We start from the raw sequence: 12,551 nt of genomic DNA, 5'->3' as shown, positions 1-12,551 counted from the left end.
TACAACTTATCAATCATATATGAGATGAAGAAAAAACAGTGTTTGGAGGGAAATTTATAGCATTGAATGCACATATTAGAAAAGAAGAAAGATCTAGAATCAATAATTTAAGGTTGCACCTTAAGCTACTAGAAAAAGAATAAGTTAAACTCAAAGTAAACAGAAAAAAAGAATTAAATATTAAAGCAGAAATCAATGAAATAGAAAACAGAATTAATAGAGAAAATTAACAATACTACAAGCTGGTTCTTTAAAAAAAAATCAGTAAAATTGATAAACCTCTAGCCAGTTAACTAATAAAAAGAAGACAGAAGACACAAATTACTAATATCAGAAGTGAAGGAGAGGCCACTACTGAGTCTGTGAACATTAACACAATAATAAAAGAATTTTATGAACAACTCTGTGCGCACAAATTTGATAACCTAGTTGAAATAGACCAATTCCTTGAAAGATATGGTCTACCAAAACTAACATGAGAAGAAATAAATAACCCAGTTAGGTTTATATCTACTAAAGAAACTGAAGCAATAGGAGAAACAGGCCCAGCTTTCACTGGTGAAATCTACCAAATACTAAAGAAAGAAATTATACCAATATTCTAAAATATCTTCCAGAAAATAAAAGCAGAGAAATTACTTCCTAACTCTTTCTATGAGGCCAGCATTACCCTAATACCAAAACCAGATGAAGACATTACAAGAAAGGAAAACTACTGACCAATATCTCTCATCAATATAGATGCAAAACTTCTCGACAAAATATTAGCAAATCTAATCCAACAAGGCATAAAAAGAATGATACACCAGAACAAATTGGGATTCATTCCAGGTATGCAAGACTTGTTCAACCTTCAAAAATCAAGGCAATTTATTACATAAAAAGGCTAAAGAAGAAAAATCATGTGATTATATCAATAGGTGCAGAGAAAGCATTTGACAAAATTCAACACCAATTCATAATAAAATCTCTACTAAACTAGGAATAGAGGGTAACTTCCTCAACTTGATAAAGCACATCTACAAAAAATGCCACAACCAACACCATACTTAATTGTGAGAAACTAGTTGCTTTCCTGCTAAGATTAGGAACAATGCGAGAGTCTTCACTCTCACCATTCCTATTTAACATTGTACTAGAAGTTTTAGCTAATGCAATAAGACAGGAAAATGACATCAAAGATATACAGATTGGGAAGGAAGAAATAAACTATCTTTATTCACAGATAACATGATTATCTATGTAGAAAATCCCAGAGTTAACAAAAACTCCTGAAACTAATATGAAGACTATAGCAAGGCTACAGGATACAAGGTTAATATACAAAAGTCCATTGTTTTCATATATGCCAGCAGTGAATAATTGGAATATGAAATTTAAAACAAAATACCATTTATGTTAGCACCAGAGAAGAAATACTTAGATATAAATCTAACAAAATATATGCCATACCTGCATGTGGTAATCTAGAAAACTCCTGATGAATGAAATCAAAGGAAATATATTAATACAGAGATATTCCCTTTGCATGGTTAGGAGGACTCAATAGTATCAAGATGTCAGTTTTTCCCAATTTGATCTATAGATACAACATAGTCCCAATCAACATCTCAGCCAGTTATTTGTGGATATTGACAAATAGATCCTAAAGCATATATGGAAAGGCAAAAGATGCCGAATAACTACACAACATTAAAGAAGGACAAAATTGAAATACTGACACTATCCCAGTTTCAAGACTCACTATAAAGCTATAACAATTGAGACAGTGGCAGTGACTCACGCCTGTCATGGTAGCACTTTGGGAGGCTGAGGCAGGTGGATCACCTGAGGTCAGGAGTTCGAGAGCAACCAGGCCAACATGGTGAAACCCCGTCTCTCTTAAAAATAAAAAAATTAGTCAGGCCTGGTGGCACATGCCTGTAATCCCAGCTACTCGGGAGGTTGAGACAGGAGAATTGCTTGAACCTGGGAGGCGGAGGTTGCAGTGAGCCGAGATGATGCCACTGCACTCCAGCCTGGGTGACAGAGAGACTCCGTCTCACAAAAAAAGAAAAAAGATAAAGACAGTGTGATATTGGTCAAAGAACAGACACATAAATCAATGGAATAGAATATAGAGAGTCCAGAAATAGGCCCACACAAACATAGTCAACTGATCTTTGACAAAGGAGCACAGGCAATTCAATGGAGAAAGGATAGTACTTTCAACAAATGGGGCTGGAACAACTGGACATCTACATGCAAAAAATGAATCTGGACACCGACTTTACATCTTTCACAAAACTTAACTCAAAATAGATCACAGACCTAAATATAAAATGCAAAATTATAAAACTCATAGAAGATAACACAGAAGAAAATCAAGGTAACCTTGAGTTTGGCAACAGCTTCTTACGTACAACGTCAAAAACATCTTCGATAAAGAAAAAGATTGATAAGTTGAACTTCATTAAAATTCAAAATATCTGCTCTGCAGAAGACAAATAAGAAAATGAAAAGGCAAGCCACAGGCTGGGAGAAAATGTTAGCAAGACACATATCAGATAAAGGACTGGTATGCAAATTATACAAAGAATTTTTAAAGCTCAACAATAAGAAAACAAACAACTCAATGTAAGAAATAGGCAGATCTAAACATATATAAGATATACAGATAGCCAAGAAGCATATGAAAATGTGCCCCAAATCACATGTAATTATGGAATTGCAAATTAAAGCAACAATGTGATACCCCTACACACCTATTAAAATAACTAAAATTCAAGATATTGACAACACCAAATGCTGACAAGGATGTGGAACAACAAGATGGTAGATGATGGCTGAAGACCGCCAGTGCAAGTGCCCCAAGAGAAAATGGTAGATGCTGCAAAACCTTTTTCTAACCTAGACTTTAACAGTTGCATAGCATTGTGTTTACTGCATTCTATTAATGGAGGCAGTCACCAAAGTCCATGTAGGTGTAAGGAAAAGTGACATACAATATAACTTGATGGGAGGAGTTGCAAAAAAGAAAAAGTTCAGGCATGTTTTAAAACTATGAAGTCTACATCTTTATCTGAGTGACTGCACGCATATATGATAACATAGAAGACAACATATATATATATATATACATTCTTTCAATGTGCGTGTGTATATATATATATGCATAATCATTGAAAAGATTAAAATCACAGAGAGTTTTTTCTTGTACACAGCAAAAATAACCTGAACATCAATAACATTTGGAGATATTTGAGAAAGCCACACATATCTGGAGATTAAACCATGGAGTTCTAATAACCCATAAGTCAAAGAAGAAATCACAGATAAATTAGAAAACACTTTAAACTGAATAAAACTGAAAATACAACATATCAAAATTTGTGGGATGCAGCAAAAACCATACTTAGTGGGATAATTTTATCATTAAACATTTATATTAGAAAGGAAGAAATGTCTCTAATCAATGTTCTCATCTTCTACCTTAGAAACTTAGTAAAAAAGATGAGCAAATTAAATCCAAAGCAGGCAGAAGAGGAAAATACTAAAGAGTAAATGCCAATGAAATAGAAAACTGAAAAACAATAAGGAAAAACAATAACGTCAAAAGCTTGTTCTTTGAAAAGATTAACAAAATTGATACACTTCTAGCCATACTCTTCAGGAAAAAAAGAGAGAGGAGACACAAATATCACAAATGACAGTAGCCTGGGCATGGTGGCTTACAAATTAATTCCTGAGCAACATAGTGAGACCCCATCTCTATATTTAAAAAATAAAAAATATATTAAAAGAGAAAAACAAAAGAAACAAATGAAGGAGTAGATATCACTAGAGCTTCTACAAATAATAAAAGGACACAAGGAAATGTTATGAATGTATTTTACCAATAACTTTGACAACATAGACGAAATGGTAAAACTCCTTGAAAGACACAAAAAGTGTATTCAAGAAGAAATAGATAACCTAAATAGCCCTACATCGATTAAATAAATTAAATCCATGTGTTATAATATTCTTACAAAGGAACAAAATCTGGCCCAGAAGGCTCCAAAGTAAATTCTACCAACTTTTTAAGCAATAAATAGCATCAATTTTACACAAATTATTTCAGAAAGCAAAAGAGGAGGCCACACATCTGAACTCATTTATCAGGCCAGCATTACCCTAATACCAAAACCAGACAAAGCCATACAAGGAACAAAACTGCAAACCAGTGTTCCTCATAAGAAGAAAAAAAATCCTTAAAAATTCAGCAAATCAAATTCAACCATTTATAAAATGATAACACATCATGACGAAGCAGGACATTCCCAGGATTAAATTCCAAGATTCCAAAGTTAGTGAAACATTCAAAGGAAAGACAAATCGGATTTTTAAAACAAAAAGATACCGTTTACAGGAGCTTCAAAACTATCAAATACTTAAAGGTAAGTTAAAAAATGTGTGCAAGACCTGCACACTGAAAAACTACAAAAGACAACTGAGAGGAATTAAAGAAAACTTAAACAAATGAGAGAAATACCATTGTCACTGGGTGGAGGATAACAAAGAGCGTAACACAGTCTACCACCAGAAGCAATAGTCCAGGATGTCAACCTACTGCATAGATTGTTTTGGTTTTTTGTTTGTTTGTTTTTGTTGTTGTTGCTTGCTTGTTTTTTTGAGACAGAGTCTCACTCTGTCACCCAGGCTGGAGTGCAGTGGCTCAATTGTGGCTCCCTACAGCCTTGACCTCCAAACACTGTGGTTGGATATACTGAGATAGGGATTCCTTAGGCTTAGCCATGTCAGGCAACCACACTTCCAAAGTTAGCATTGCCCAGCAGGCATTGCAATGCCATGTTTCCCTTTCACTGGAGGGCACTATTTAAGGTCCAAATACTTTCATTAAGCAGGAGTACCACCCTTCATTGAGTTGTCCTTCCTGATGGTCCTTTTGTAGTTGTTGCTTGAGTTATTAATTCCAGTGCTTTAACACCACCCCTCCCACTCTGGGTGCCTGGAAGTGATGGAGCAAATCAAGGTCATTGTACACCATAGGAACATGCCTATTGCTGCATTATCTGGGCTGTGAAGAAGGTGCCTTGGTCAGATTGGGGTCTGAATGGATATCTGAACACATGGCAGAGGTGTTTCTCCAGTATTTCAATTTTGTTCTTCTTTAATGTTGTGTAGTTATTCTGCATCTTTTGCCTTTCCATATACACTTTAGGATCTATTTGTCAATATCCACAAATAACTGGCTGAGATGTTGATTGGGATTATGTTGTATTTATAGATCAAATTGGGAAAAATTGACGTCTTGATAATATTGAGTCCTCCTAACCATGCAAAGGGAATATCTCTCTATTAGTATATTTCCTTTGATTTCGCCATGTTGGCATGGCTGCTCAATTATCCATCCACCAGTCACTGGACCATATGACTAGCCCATTTATAACAGCCCATGAGTCTATAAATAAATAGCAGGGAGTTGCTGTTGGAGTGGCCTGCACAGCCATCAGTACCTCACAGAGTTCAGCACATTGGGCAGAGGGTCCTCATCCACTCTTAGTCAAAACGTGGCCACCCTTGGGGTGGAGGACCACTCTTCTTGCATGTGTCCTGACTTTACCCCCTCCAGAAAGAACAATTAGGGATGGGGCCACGGTCTCCTGGTTTTTGCTGTGGTCGAGTGACCCTACATACCAGCAAGAGTAGAAGGGGAGAAAGGAGTGAGGGTTCAGATGTTTATGGGGTTTTTGGACACCGAGCTTTAAAAGACAAGAATCCTGATTTCTCGCAAGGGTAGAGGTAAGCCGATAGCATTGGAGGGCTTCAGGAGTGACACCATGATCCATGGCAGGCAGGTGCTCATGAGCTATGGGTGGGGCCCTTTGGTCCATTTCTGACGGGGCAGGAGGACCTGCCTTTGAGGAGGATCTTGTCTCATAAAATCCTCCAAGTTCACTGGGATGGGACCACGTTGTCCACATCTTGTCGGGGAGCAGGATCCTATTTCTACCTGTCTATTTCCTTCCCACATAAGATAGTTATGACTTCGTGGACAGTTTTCTAGAGGGGTCTTCCTCTTGGGGAAGCCTCCCGCAGTAGGGAATACAGCCCTCTTGTTCCTATCAATGCAAACTAAGAATGGGATAGGTTTATCTCGATCCCTGTCCTGCTGGTTCTGTCATTGGGTGAAGGCAAAACTAAAGCTGCAACACCAGGGTTATGGTCAGTTTTCTCAAACTGCACCAATTGGGTGACATTGAGTTTGCACTCCCCGTCACCAAACGGATCCATCAACCAGGCTGCATGAGACTCCCCAGAGTTAGAGAAGATGTAACAGCAGAAGCAGAGATCAGTGATGCAGCCATGAGCCAAGCAATGTGGCAAGGAATGGATTCTTCCCTGGAACCTCCAGAAGGAAAGCAGCTCTGCCACATATTGATTATAGCTCCCTAAGACCCATTTTAAACTTCTGACCCCTAAACATTTAAGATAATGCATTTGTGTTATTTTAAGCCACTAAATTCATGGTAATTTTTAGAAGTTGCCATAGGCAACTAATACAGATTTATGGTATTTGGTGTAGATTGTGGTACTGTATAATACTGCAGTCAGTGCATTAAAACAGCATCCAGCTCACAAAGGAAGTTGGTAGGGTTCTTGAGGGACTGCAGCCTCATTTTTCAGTCGTGTTGTCTGTCAGTGATCCAGGAATCCAGATTTCATACCGAAAAGTTTAATGGGTGGGATATTTCTTTCTCAAGCAGAAGTATATGGAAACTACAAAATCACCATGCCCTCTCTGAGGTTCAAGCTCGGGACCTTCAGATTACGAGACTGATGTGCTGCCTCCAGGGCTAAGAAGGCACTCCTAACTGTCTTAGCAAATGCATTAATTATACTCTTTCAAGTTTATGTGAGCTTTCTGAAAAGTTAGATTTTCAAAATAGAGTGTAAAATGAGAATGTATGCTATGTCACGTATTCACTGTCCTTCCAAGTATGCCATATGACTTATAAAAATCATCTCGGGACTTTCCCCTTGATTAAATAAATGTACAACACAGTGGATTTTCCCACTGTGCCTTAAACACCACTTTCTCCTGGGAGATGTTAGACTTCATTAGATTGCACACTACCCCCCAGCACAACACATGTAAAGATGTAACTAGAAGGTGACATACAGACGCAAGGGGACTCAGCTGGGTCCACAGCCTGAAGATTCCCAGCCGGAAGCAATGACAGACACAGAAAGCAGATAAGCTCTAACGAGATCATAGCTGCAGGCTTACCTGGGTCTGAAGCTACACCTCCTTGCCTGCCAAAGTTCTCCTCAAAATCGATGTCCCTAACCATGTCACCTGAAGGATCTTTACAGGTCTAGAGCCCCAGAATAGCGTAAATAGAGGTGAGACAAGGGGGAAGAGATGAGGTGAAATGATTGAGAAGGGAGAAACAACATACAAGGTAAAGCGATCTGACAAAGCGAAAATTGTCCGACGTTTGAAATTGTAGGGTTGAGGTGTAAATTTTCCATATGCCATCTTAATTTAGGAAAAATAATTCACTCGACTGTCTTGTAAATATGTTACTTTAAAAAACTTCACTAACTGTAAAATGAGATATCTCACTGTCATTCATGAGACTGAGCACTTGATATAAAAAGTTATTCACTTTTTATCACTAATAAGTGATTGGTGATTGGTATCACTAATAAGTGATCAATACAGATAGTAAACTTTACTGAGTGCTTATTATGAGCCAGGTGCTGTTTTAAGCAATTTACATGCATTTGCTAAAAATAAAAATTCTGCTATAGTTTTTTAACTCTTTTATTTCAATAGGTTTTTGGGGAACGGTGGTGTTTGGTTACATGAGTAGGTTATTTAGCGGTGATTTCTGAGACTTTGGTGCATCTGTCACCAGAGCAGTGTACATTGTACCCAATGTGTAGTCTTTTATCCCTCACCCTTCTCCCACCCTTTCCCCCGAGTCCCCAAAATCCATTCTATCAAAACATTCTGCTATAATTTTTTAAGGCAAGTTTCATTGTCTCGGTTTTACATATGAGGAAAGTGAGATCCAGTGAGCTTAAGTGATTTGCCAATGACCCTGAAGCTATTAAGTGGAGCTGCTGGCATTTGAAATAGTCCAACTGGTGCTCCTTTAAAAAGGGTCAGCATCTAATGGGACAAGTCGGACTAAATAAGAAGATGAGCGGCGTTGGGGCTGCAACAGGGAAGAAGAGGTCGGAGTGCCAGCCCAGACGGCTTTTGTGGGGTTGGAGCGAGCAGGCGACACATCCTCTTAGGGTCCGGAGAGGATGTGATGATCCGCACCAAATACAAACTGGTCCTCGCCCTGAACTTTAAAAACTAAGGTCGTGAACACATTCAGCAAAAAAAGCAGGTCTGTTTGCATAGTTCTTTCCACCTCTTTCACAAGAGGGAATCACGCACAGACACACAAACCAAGACGCGAGTTCCGGGTGGATGGAGATGAAAGCTCCTCTGTTTTCTGGTTGCAAACATCAAAAATAACATCTTGCTCCAGACCCCCAAACGCAGCTGACAAACTGGAGACTCGATCTCAGAGTCCTCAGAGTCCCCGTGCTGCGTCGGCCTAGGCATGAAATTTCTAATCATGTTCTTAAGAACCGATTCTCTTGGGATTTGTTGGATATTAGGTACTGGCTTCCTGTCCCTTTACTCTCAGGTATTAGAAACAGCATGGGAGGCAAATGCGAATCTCAGCTGCAGGACAAAGGACTGGGACTGGGAACCTATTTGCAGATTTTATCGGTGGTTGAGACCGCTACGGAATCATTTGTGTAGAAATGCTCTGAGAAAAAAAATAGTAACATGCAGAAAAAATCGTGTGTTTTTTAAATCATTAAGATGAGTCCTAAAGCTGTGCTAGCATGGTAGCGTGGCCGAGCGGTCTAAGGCGCTGGATTAAGGCTCCAGTCTCTTCGGGGGCGTGGGTTCGAATCCCACCGCTGCCAGATTTATTGCAAAATCACGAGGGATATCTAAAGCTCATTGAGGTTTGCAAAAAAAAAAAAAAAAACATTTTCCACTGCGAGCGCAAGGTAGATGTTTAATCCTGTTAACGGTAGGTTGAAAACCAAATAGCAGCTGCTAAATCAGACTGCCATCAGTTATTTCTAAGACCTCTTCTCCAAGGGAGTATGTTCCTTTTTATGTTTTAAAAATGCTCATACAAAAAGTACAACTCACATGAATCAAAATTACAAAAATTCAAGAATACATACACAATAACAGTCTATTTGTGCCCCCACCCCATCCTGCCAGACACCCAATTCTGGACCCTCAGGCAACCAACCATATTAAAATCTGGAGTTCTATTCAAGGCATATTCTTTGCATATAGTTTTTTCACTATAAATATGCTTTCCAAACCCATTCTATTACACCTTGCCTTTTCCACTTTATGTATGTTGCAGCAATTTCCATGTCAACAAAGAAAGAGCCTCCTCCCTCTTCGTTTTGTCTGCATAGCATTCAGTTTTATAAATGTATCTGAATGTATTTCAGCAGCCATTTTTAACAATATAAATAACGTTGCAATAAATTAACTTGTATATCCTCATTTAATAAGTGCCTGGGATTAGAAAACTTTCTAAGAGTGCGATCACTAAATCAAATCATATGTATGTGATGATTATTTTGGTGGCTCTTGCCTTATTCTCCTTCCCTAAATATTACTAATTTATTCTCCTATATGGCCAAGAAAGGACCTGTTTCCTCAACACCCTGATCAGCACAAAACATTGTAATAATGACAATTATCAGTCATTTAGCTCCAACTAAGTCCCAGATATTGTCATAAATTCTTTACATATATTAAGTCATATAATAATCTCAATAATATATAAGGATGTTCATATAATCCACATTTTACAGAAAAGAAAATTGGAGTTGTGACCAATTAATCACATAATCACAGTCGTCTAAATCACATAGATTGTAGATGGAGGAATAAGAATGTCAGTGCCTGTGATTGAATGCAAAATGCCCCAAAAGATATCCACTCTCTAATTCCTGGAATCTCTGAATATTACCTTATTTTGCACAGACCCCCAAAAGGGGGGTCTTCGGAGAAGACGTTAAAGATGAGGAAATTATCCTGGATTATCCAAGTGGAGCTCAAATACCATCACAAGTGCCTTCAATAGGGAGATTATACAGTTACAGAAGAGGAGAAGGCAATGTGACCACACGGACACAGATAGGAGTGATGCCACTTCCAGCCAAGGAATGCAGGCAGTCACCAGAGGCTGGGAAAAGGTAAGGACATATTCTTCCCTAGAGCCTCTGGAGGGAGCATAGCCCTGCCAACACCTTGATTTCAGACCAGTGATACTGATTTTGGACTTTTGGCCTCCAGAACTGTGAGAAAAGAAGTCACTTATTTTAGGCCATCAAGTTTATGGTACTGTAATTTGTTACAGAAGCTACAGAAAACTAATTCAACATCTTTAAGTGCTATTCGGCAACACTACCACAAACAACTATTTTTGTTTTGCTGTTGTTTGCCAATCTGACATGTTAAAGACATTATCTCACTGTATTTCTATAGTTTCATTTTTTAGACTTCTTTTACTTCTTACTTCTATATTGCTTTTATTATTAAATTGGTTGCACCAACTGGGGACAACAGATTTTGTTGTATCTGCTGTCAACTTTATTTCAGGCAACAGATAGAAATGAAGAAAATTAACTCTTTAAAACATAAGTTACAAATATTTTCCCCATAGTTTTACTTGATGTTTTGTCACTTTGTTTATGCCTTTTTTGAGGGGATGAACGTACATCCCAGTGGAATTTTTTAAATGTTGTTTAATGCAGTGAATTATGTTAAACTCTCATTGTCTCTGAATTTTGTGTAAAAAATTAGTTTTCTGTACCAAAGTTATATAAAATTTCTGTCTTGGCATTTCTAGTAATTATAACTGTGGGTTTGTTTCATTCTTTACTTTTACAATTTGCTTGTATTTGGAATTTGTTTTAGTCTCATAGCTTTAAGCTTTTCTTTTCCTAAGTGGCTGTCCATTTAGCCCAACACATGTTTTGAATAATCTGCCTATTTCTATTGATTTAAGTTGCCAATGATTACAGTCTTAACCATTTTTTCCCTCAACTTTTGGGTGTTTCCACTGGAGAAAAAAAACTATTTGGGTGGCCTAACAATGGTTTGTTCACTCTCTCATAATACCTGAGCATGTCATTTACTCAAGGCATACATTGACAGAAGATTCAAGTGTGGGAATTCAGTGTGTCTGTTGTTTACTATTCTATTTATGAAGCAGCAGAGTTAGCCTCAAACATATTAGCAATCCCTGTTAATGTTTTTATAAATACAAATATTTGTTATTTTTAATTTTCTAAAAGTAATACAAAGTTGTAACTAATTTAAGCTTTTATTATTAAATTAGTTGCACTGACTGGTGACAACAGATTTTATTGTGTCTGCTGTCAACCTCATTTCAGGCATAGATAGAAATAAAGGTGAATTCCTTTATTGTTAAAATCTAATAAGTGTAATCCTTTATTAAAATTGTGTCTGTGGAAGATTCAAAGTAATCTACAAACTATTAGAATTAATAATTAAATTTAATAAGGTGTCTTTACACAGGGTAAATATAAAAATGAATTGTACTTTTAAACACCAGCTGTAAACAAGGGCTGGGCGCGGTGGCTCACGCCTGTAATCCTAGCACTATGGGAGGCCAAGGCGGGCAGATCACTTGAGGTCAGGAGTTCGAGACCGGCCTGGGCAGCATGGCGAAACTCCGTCTCTACCAAAAAATACAAAAAAATTAGCTGGGCGTGGTGGCATGCGCCTGTAATCCCAGCTACTCGGGAGGCTGAGGCACAAGAATCGCTTGAACCTGGGAGGCGGAGGTTGTAGTGAGCTGAGATCGCGCTATTGCACTCCAGCCTGGGTGACAGGGTGAGACCTTGTCTCCAAAAAAAAAAAAAAGTAGAAATAAAAATTTTAAAATATAATTTATAATAACAAACATCAACTTTATAGGAATAAATTTAATAAAAGAATAAATGGAATGTTACGCCATATGTATGGATTAAAAGTTTATCAGTTCTCCCTAAAATTTATCTAGCAATCCAAAGGAATTCCCATCTAAATCCCAGGATAATTTTCCTTATTGCTTTTGTGGCAAAGAAATGAAGGTGATTTCTGATTTTCACCCTGAGCTCTGTAATTATAAATCTTGGTAGAAACTTCAGAATTAATTGCTCAAATAATTCATTTTGGAAACAAGATTGAGATTCCAGAGAACGTTCGGAAGTTTCCTTTAATCAGCTCTAAATGTATTAACCTTTCCTAACCCAGAGACAGATTCAAACCTATTCCCCTGTCTTGCCAAGCGCAGCCCAGAGAAGTAAGATATTATAAAATAGAACCTGACTGGTCCTGAGAGCGAGCTGAGATCAAGTCTAAGGAAAAATAACCCCAGAAGACAATCTCTAGAGCGATGCTCACATTGGGAAGGGGTTGAAGCTCCGGTCCTCTGCCCTCCAAATAG

General features: G+C 37.8%; 1 non-coding gene across 1 annotated transcript; it reads left to right on the top strand.

Moving 5' to 3' along the window:
• The first annotated feature begins 8,903 nt into the window (after positions 1–8,903).
• Positions 8,904–8,985, top strand: TRNAL-AAG. The gene has a single exon. It is a non-coding gene; the product is annotated as a tRNA-Leu (tRNA).
• The last annotated feature ends 3,566 nt before the right edge of the window (positions 8,986–12,551 follow it).

The sequence above is a fragment of the Nomascus leucogenys genome, chromosome 22a (genome assembly GCF_006542625.1).
Source record: "Nomascus leucogenys isolate Asia chromosome 22a, Asia_NLE_v1, whole genome shotgun sequence".
Taxonomy (NCBI): domain Eukaryota; kingdom Metazoa; phylum Chordata; class Mammalia; order Primates; family Hylobatidae; genus Nomascus; species Nomascus leucogenys.
The sequence above is the reverse complement of the archived record's forward strand: the minus strand, read 5'-3'. Positions and strand labels throughout refer to the sequence as shown.